At 37.4% G+C, this 7,500-nt stretch overlaps 1 protein-coding gene across 1 annotated transcript in view; it reads right to left on the bottom strand.

Annotated features, from left to right (window-relative positions):
- Positions 1–7,500, bottom strand: part of LOC124948911 (leucine-rich repeat-containing protein 15-like) — a 24,132-nt gene that overhangs the window by 14,743 nt on the left and 1,889 nt on the right. The gene's annotated exons all lie outside the window — the stretch shown is intronic.

Below are 7,500 nucleotides of genomic sequence, written 5' to 3'. Positions count from 1 at the left end.
ATATGTACATTGTTATAAAGAATGTTATAAAGAAGAGAAAATTAATGTTTATATTTAAATGAACAATAAAAAAAAAAAAAGAAAGAAAGAAAAAGAACAACGAAGATAAATATCTATATTAGAAAGAGTGTCCACGGACGACAGGAGATAATAAAATTGAAAAAATAATTTTTATCTTCCAAAAAAAAACAAGAAAGAAAGAAAGAAAGAAAGAAATAAAGAAAAAAAAGAAGAGAAACGAGCATATACTTTGTAAAGAAAAAGAGAAAAAAAGAGAGAATTAAAAAGGAAATGAACAAAAAAGGGAATAATAAAAATAGCATTTAGAAAAAAAGAAAAAATTGACCACGAGTATAATCAAAGTCAATTGAACGTTCAATGTAGTGACATTGCAGTAAAGGTAAAAAAGAAAGAAGAGAGAGAGAGAGAGAGAGAGAGAGAGAGAAAAAGAAAATAACAGAAAAATAGAGAGAATGTTTGAGAGAATATTTTCTCCCTTAACCTCTCTCTCTCTCTCTCTCTCTCTCTACATCACTATCTCTATCTCTATCTATATTTCCCTATATCTATCTATCTTTCTCTCCATTTTTCGTATGAGAATCGAGAGAGAAAGATAAAATAGGGAAACGGTTAAGCGTGGCCATGTTTATTTTACACGACCAACAAGTTCGCCAATAAATCTTCCCTCATTGAGAAGCCTTCCTATAAAGCGAAACGTGCACGCGTGCGCGAATAAATCGTGCGATAAGCGACCTGGCCACGGGAGGGTGCGCAGGTTGGAAAGAGGCAAACAGAGAAAGAGAGAGAGAGAGAGAGAGAGAGAGAGAGAAAGAGAAGGACGAACGTACGAAGGGAGGAAAGAGAGAGAGAGAGAGAGAGAGTGAGCTTGTATTGCAATTTATGAGATTCCAACGCGGCAATTCGTCGATGCTGATTAATGGTCCAGGCACGCTCAAGGCGACCGATTGTTCTTGACGCTTTTAGCACCGGCTCGACGATATTAACTTTTTCTTTGCCGTAACCTACCTCGAAATAAGAACGCCGTCGTTTCTTAAGGATCGAACAATGTGAGAGAGAGAGAAAGAGAGAGAGAGAGAGAGAGAGAGAGAGAGAGGTAGAGAGATAAAAAAAAAGAAAAGAAAGGCACGATCCCATTCTTTGACCCTTGTCGATTAGAACGGATATTATACCATAGATCGTATTTCGAAAGTTAAAATATTCCTTGATGATTAATTTACGATCGATGATATAAACGATTCATTAACGTTTGGCAAATTTACATAACGACCGAGTCGAATAATTTAATGGGTCCAATGTTTTTCTAATTTCGCGATAACGTCCACTTCCTCGTGTAATTTTACATCTGATATATATATATATATATATGATATATATATGATGACGTATATAAAATACATATGTAGATATATGTTTGCATGCATAACGAGCGTTAATAATATAATAATGATATAGAAATGTTGCATAGGTCGCGTTACGATATTCCATGTATTGAAATAAAAGAAAGGAATACGCAAATCGCCCGATTTTCTATGAAAATTATTTATTCTCAACTGACCGATCTACCGAGACGCATTTATTTATTTATTTACTTATTTTCTTTGTTTATTTATTTATTTTCGACAATCGGATAGTAAAAGGAAAGAAGAAATCCAAGCGCATGAATAAATAGACAAAGGGAAATAGGAGTGAAGATGTTGATGTCGTTCGTTCGATGAACGAACGTATCAAATTTTCTTACTCGTTGACATTATTTCAAATTTTCGTCGATTCGTTTAATTTAGTTAAAGATTTAGATCAAGATTTCTCTCCTAAACGATAACGTTATCTTTTATTATGTTTGCTCTTGTCACGGTCGTTTGGACGATGGATGTAATTCGCTTGTTCATTTTCTTGTAGACGTGTCAGTGGTCTGTTTGCGAAGCAAGAGTAATCGGTATACTAAAGACAAGCAGACAGACAGACAGACAGACAGATAGACAGACAGACGAACAAACACATGGAAGCATACATACATATATACGTACGTACGTATATACATAGGTATACATATACGTATACAAACACGTAAGACTAGTTTAGAGGAATCCAACGACTTTCTCTCTCTCTCTCTCTCTCTCTCTCTCTCTCTCACACACACACACACTGTTTCATTTAACCAGAAGATAGAAGTTCTGTTCAAACAAGCTCTAGCAACGGAAAGTAGAACTATTTCGTGGATCGGCAGGTGATTGAAAACGTACGCGCGACTTAACGCGCCGATCGGCCCACGGTTGAAAGGACCGAAAGCCGTGCGGTAACGACGGCCCATCGATTTCTATTATGTTCACGGTAACGGCATACTCGTGAACGTATGTATGAAACTATACGTACCTACCTACCTACCTACCTACCTACCTATCCACCTACCCACCTACCTATCTATATACCTATGTATTATATTTACATAAACCATCGTAGGTGAAGAAGGTTGTGGTAGAGATACTCGATACCGATGATGAACTGTACCTAGTGACTAATATATATAGATATACATATATATATATATATATGTATATGTATGTGTATGTAAGTCCGGTTGGTCGATCGAAAATTTGACGAAACGATTCCACCACGTTCAACCACGTTTCTTATTCTATCGACGTTTAGATACCTACATAACATATGTATATACGTACTATAGATACACTTATGTATACATATATACATATATGTATACATATATGTATGTACGTATGTATGTACTTATATATATATATATATACGTAAACGTACGTACAAGTGGCGTCTAAATAACGTAAAAGTGAGTCACCAAAGTCTTTTCCTCATGGACTATTTTCATTCGATCGTTTGCTACATAGCAAAATTTTCGATAATAGCCGATAATAGTCATTCTTACAACTTCACGTTTGATTTCTTTTTCACTTTCTACAAAGAAAAATCGTGCCGGAGAAGTTTTCTTTTTCTTCTTCCTTTTTCTTTTCTTTTTTGTTTTCTTTCTCTCTCCCCCTCTAGTATACGCAAGAATGTGAATTCTTTTCACTCGAAGAACTACTTCTTCTTCTTCTTCTTCTTCTTCTTCCTTTTCTTTTTCTTCTTTCCCTTTAACCCTCTGGCCCTCTAACTCCTATAGATTCCCTCGCCAACGACGTTGATTTATCTAGGAGCTCGAAAGTTTTGAGCTCGAAGATTGGCCCGATGGTCTACGTGGCATTTAAAATCGTCAAGGAGAAGGAGGAAGAAGAAGAAAGAAGACAGGTAGATACACGTTTAGTGGTAAATTCAAGGTGCCAATAGGGAAGCAGAGAACGTTTAAGTTTCCCCTTCTGATTTTAACGATGGAAGAGAGATGGTTCGAAAGAGAGAGAGAGAGAGAGAGAGAGAAAGAGAGATGAGTATCTCCGAAAATAGGATTGCCACGATACGCATTGTATGGAGGATAGACAGTCTTCTCCTTCTACTCTTTTTGCTCCATTCTCTTTTTCTGTCTCTCTCTCTCTCTCTCTCTCTCTCTCTCTCTCTTTCTTTCCCTTCCTCTCTCCTCAGCCCTATTCGACCTTCCACGTCATATTTATAGCATTCGCCTTTTCCACGAACCTTTTCGCTCTTGGGGTTGTTTAATACGAGAGGCTAAGAAAGGAGATGGATGAAGAGAGAACGAGAAAGAGAGAAAGAGAGAGAGAAAGAGAGAGAGAGAGAGAGGGAGAGAGAAAGAGAGAGACAACTAAAGAAAGGACTTGAAGTGAAAGAGAAAAAGTAGTAGAACGAGAAAGAGATTAGACTGTGAGTAAAGCTGAAGGCCAAAAGAAGAAGAAGACGAAGACGAAGATGAAGACGAAAACGAAGACGAAGACGAAGACGAAGAAGAAGAAGAAGAAGAAGAAGAAGAAGAGAACAGAAGATAATAGAACAGAAAGGAAGAGAAGAACGAAATAAGAGAGAAAGAAAGAGAGAAAGAGAGAGAGAGAGAGAGAGAGAGAAAGAGAATATGTTTGTTAGGTTGAAAGAAGAAGAGGAAGGTAATCCAGCGTGTGCACAGGCAAATACATCTATCCTAGTCTTGCAAAGAGAAAGAGAGAAAGAGAGATAGAATTGGGGGGAGAAAAAGAGAGAGAGAGAGAGAGAGAGAGGGAACGAACATGCCGAGCACCAGGTGCACCGTGATTTAGCGTGGCCTAACCGAAGCCGTGTGCTGCAGACTCGATCGTATCGCCGGTTATTAAAATTTCTTGCGCGCTTTCCACCGTCCTTTTCCACCGTGATTTCCGGCGCGCCGATCCTATATAACCCTACTCCTACTACTACTACTATTACTACTACTACTACTATTACTATTAATACTGCTATTAATACTATTACTACTACTATTTCTACTAGTACTGCCATTAGTACTATTTCTACTATTCCTTCTAGTATTACTATTATTAATACTACTATTAGTACTAGTATTACAAATACTACTATTGTTAATGTTGGTACTACTACTATTACTATTATTATTATTAGTATTAGTATTACTAGTACTACTACTACTAGTACTATTACTACTACTAGTAACACCAATATCAGCTACTAAACCATCCTCCTTCGCTACTCCTCGTAAATGCATATTTCCGTAGCGAGCGAGCGATATATTACAAGAATCTACGAGCGTTTCGTTCCTTTCTCTCTCTTATTCACTCTCTCTTTCTTTCTCTCTCTCTCTCTCTCTCTCTCTCTCTCCTTCTCTCTTTTCTTCTCTTTGTAATAAGCAGCCCGAAAATTCAACGCGATAACGTTAACCTTGTTGTTGGGTTCTTTTCGGGAGTCCTCCTTCATCACGCGATTTCGTCGAATTAACTCGAATCCGCTGACACGCTAGTAGTATGAGATGAAAGAGGTGGGATAGGGGGATAAGTAATCGTCTTGTCTCTGATTGCCTCTTGCGATTCGTTCATTCGACAATGGTATATATAGTAAATACATATATATATATATATATATATATATGGTAGGGAGATAAGTACTTTGGTATATATATATACATGGACACACGCATAAATATATATATATATATATATATATATATATATATATATATTTAACAAACGTGAATTGTTCGAATAACTCGACAAGATAACGTTCCGCTCGTCTAATTGCGAGTTTGTGTCTCCGAACGAGCCGCACCACTGCGCCGCGTCGCGCCGCACCGCTCTGTGCCACACCGTACGGATAAATTTGACGGTTTTCCCGAGAACGATTAAACGCGATTATCTTGGAAAATAAATTTTCCGTAAATGAATTTGAATATTAGTTGAGAGATGAATATTTTAAAACGAAGATACGAGATACTATTTTCATATCGTAACTTTGAAATCGAACGCAATGGATTTATATATTATAACGATATGAATTATAATTAATTACAAAATTTTTTCCTTCCTTCGAGGAACGATATACCCTTATTTATATTATATATAATATTTATATATAAATTTCGTGTACAATATAAAAGATATTGTATATATATATATATATATATATATATACATGTATAGTATGGATATTCTGGATTTAGTATCGATTATTTACTGACAATTAATAAACCACAGTAAATGTAGTGGTATGTGAAATTTTCGAAACGTTTCAAAACGAATTGCCGGTCAACAGTGACCTCGCTACTAGCCACTCGACACGTACAAACACCTAGTTTGGAATGAATAAAGTCATGGAGCACGATTTTGCCAAACGGAAATTGCACTAGGAGAGGATTAACGAACCATCCAGTGGTCTTTGATCGATGATGCTCAATGCATCTCTGCAGGCATCTCATCTTCATTTATCAAGCCCCTTTCTCTCTTTCTCTATTTCTCTTTCCCTCTCTCTCTCTCTCTCTCATCTTCTCTCTCTCTCTCTCTTTGTCCTAGTCTATTCTTAAGAAGGAAACTCTCACAAAAGTTGGACCATTTAAATCACATGAAATAATTAAAACGACTCATTGAGCTAATATTTTTCGATCATTTTGAAGAAAATTATTAGAAAGGATTTGGGCGTAAATATTAAAAAATATATTTTTGTAACAAATGGTAAAAATTTTAAAAGAGAAAGAGAGAGAGAGAGAGAGAGAGAGAGAGAGACAGAGAAAAAGAAAGAGATAGTAAGAAGATCGTGGATATAAGATGATGATGTGGTAGAGGGGTTGTGTTTATTTTTTTTTTTTTTACGCTTTTTTTTTTCTCAACTTTTTCCTTTTTTTCTCTCTACGGGGGCGGTCGCCGGCATCTAGAAAAGGGACGAACGGTGTCATTAAAGAGGCATGAAAATAAATGCCAGAAGTGCTTGTGAGCAAGGTTCAAAGTGAGCTTTACGTTCACGTTGGATGTTGTTAAACACAGTCCGTTGGGCCGCACGACGAAAAGCTCGACGTCGACGTCGACGTCGTCATCATCGTCATCGTCGTCGTCGTCGTTGTCGTCTTCGTGGTAGTCGTTGGATAGAACGCGTAAAACGCGCCTGACCCGTTTTCAATTACGACTCCGTTCTCAAAGAGAAACGAAACAGAGAGAGAGAGAGAGAGGAGAGAGGAGAGAGAGAGAGAGAGAGATGATAGAGAGTGAGAGGAAAAAAAGAGTCAGCGTTAAAATTTAATTCGATAAGAAAGTGTATATACTTGGTTGTAACGACAAGGACAGACTATGTACTTAATTCCCTGTTCGACGATACATAAGCCGCTCTCGGTAGCAGCTCGTAGTTGAGAATACTTTGACTCCCGGTTGGCAGCGCCGCCGGCTCTCGTCGGCCCGAGGAATAATAATGTCGCCTAAACAGAGCCAGAAGGAGGAAGGGTGCATTTCATTACGCGCCGCGTCTCGACCATCGAACGGAAAGAGAAAGAGAAAGAGAAAGAGTGAGAGAGAGAGAGAGAGAGAGAGAAAGGGAGAAGGAGAGAGAGAGAGAGAGAGAGAGAGGTAGAGAGAGTTGCCTGTACAGGCGGGATTAACTATATCCACGGCATCGGGAAATTAATTATGGAAATCGATAGCCGCTTTACGTGGCCGTAAGAGCCTCGTTCCAATTTGTTAAGAAAGATGATAGCGACGGAAGATCTCTTCGTGATAGGTAAAAAAAAAAAAAAAGAAAAGGAAAAAAAAAGAAAAAAAAAGGGGGGCGGGCGGGGGAATAGAAAAAAGAAAAAGGACAAAGAAGAAGGAAAAGAAGAAAAAAAAGGAGAAAGAAAGGAAGGAAGGAAGAAGTAAAGAAGAAAGAAAACATAAAGGAAAAGAAAAAGCAATGGAAAAAGGAGAAAAGTGAAAGTAAAAAAGAATTAAAGATTATACGTGTTTGTGCGTGCGTTATCGTTCTTTAGAAGAAATACGATTGTTTGATAAGAGAGAAAATGAAAGAGAAAAGAGAGAGAGAGAGAGAGAGAGAGAGAGAGAAAGGAAAAGAGAAAAAGCGGAAAGCGTAAAGATTTTAGTGCAAAAGGAAGAAAATATATGTATA

This window comes from Vespa velutina, chromosome 1, assembly GCF_912470025.1.
Source record: "Vespa velutina chromosome 1, iVesVel2.1, whole genome shotgun sequence".
NCBI lineage: Eukaryota > Metazoa > Arthropoda > Insecta > Hymenoptera > Vespidae > Vespa > Vespa velutina.
Note: the sequence above shows the minus strand (reverse complement) of the source record. Positions and strands in the feature narration are given on the sequence as shown.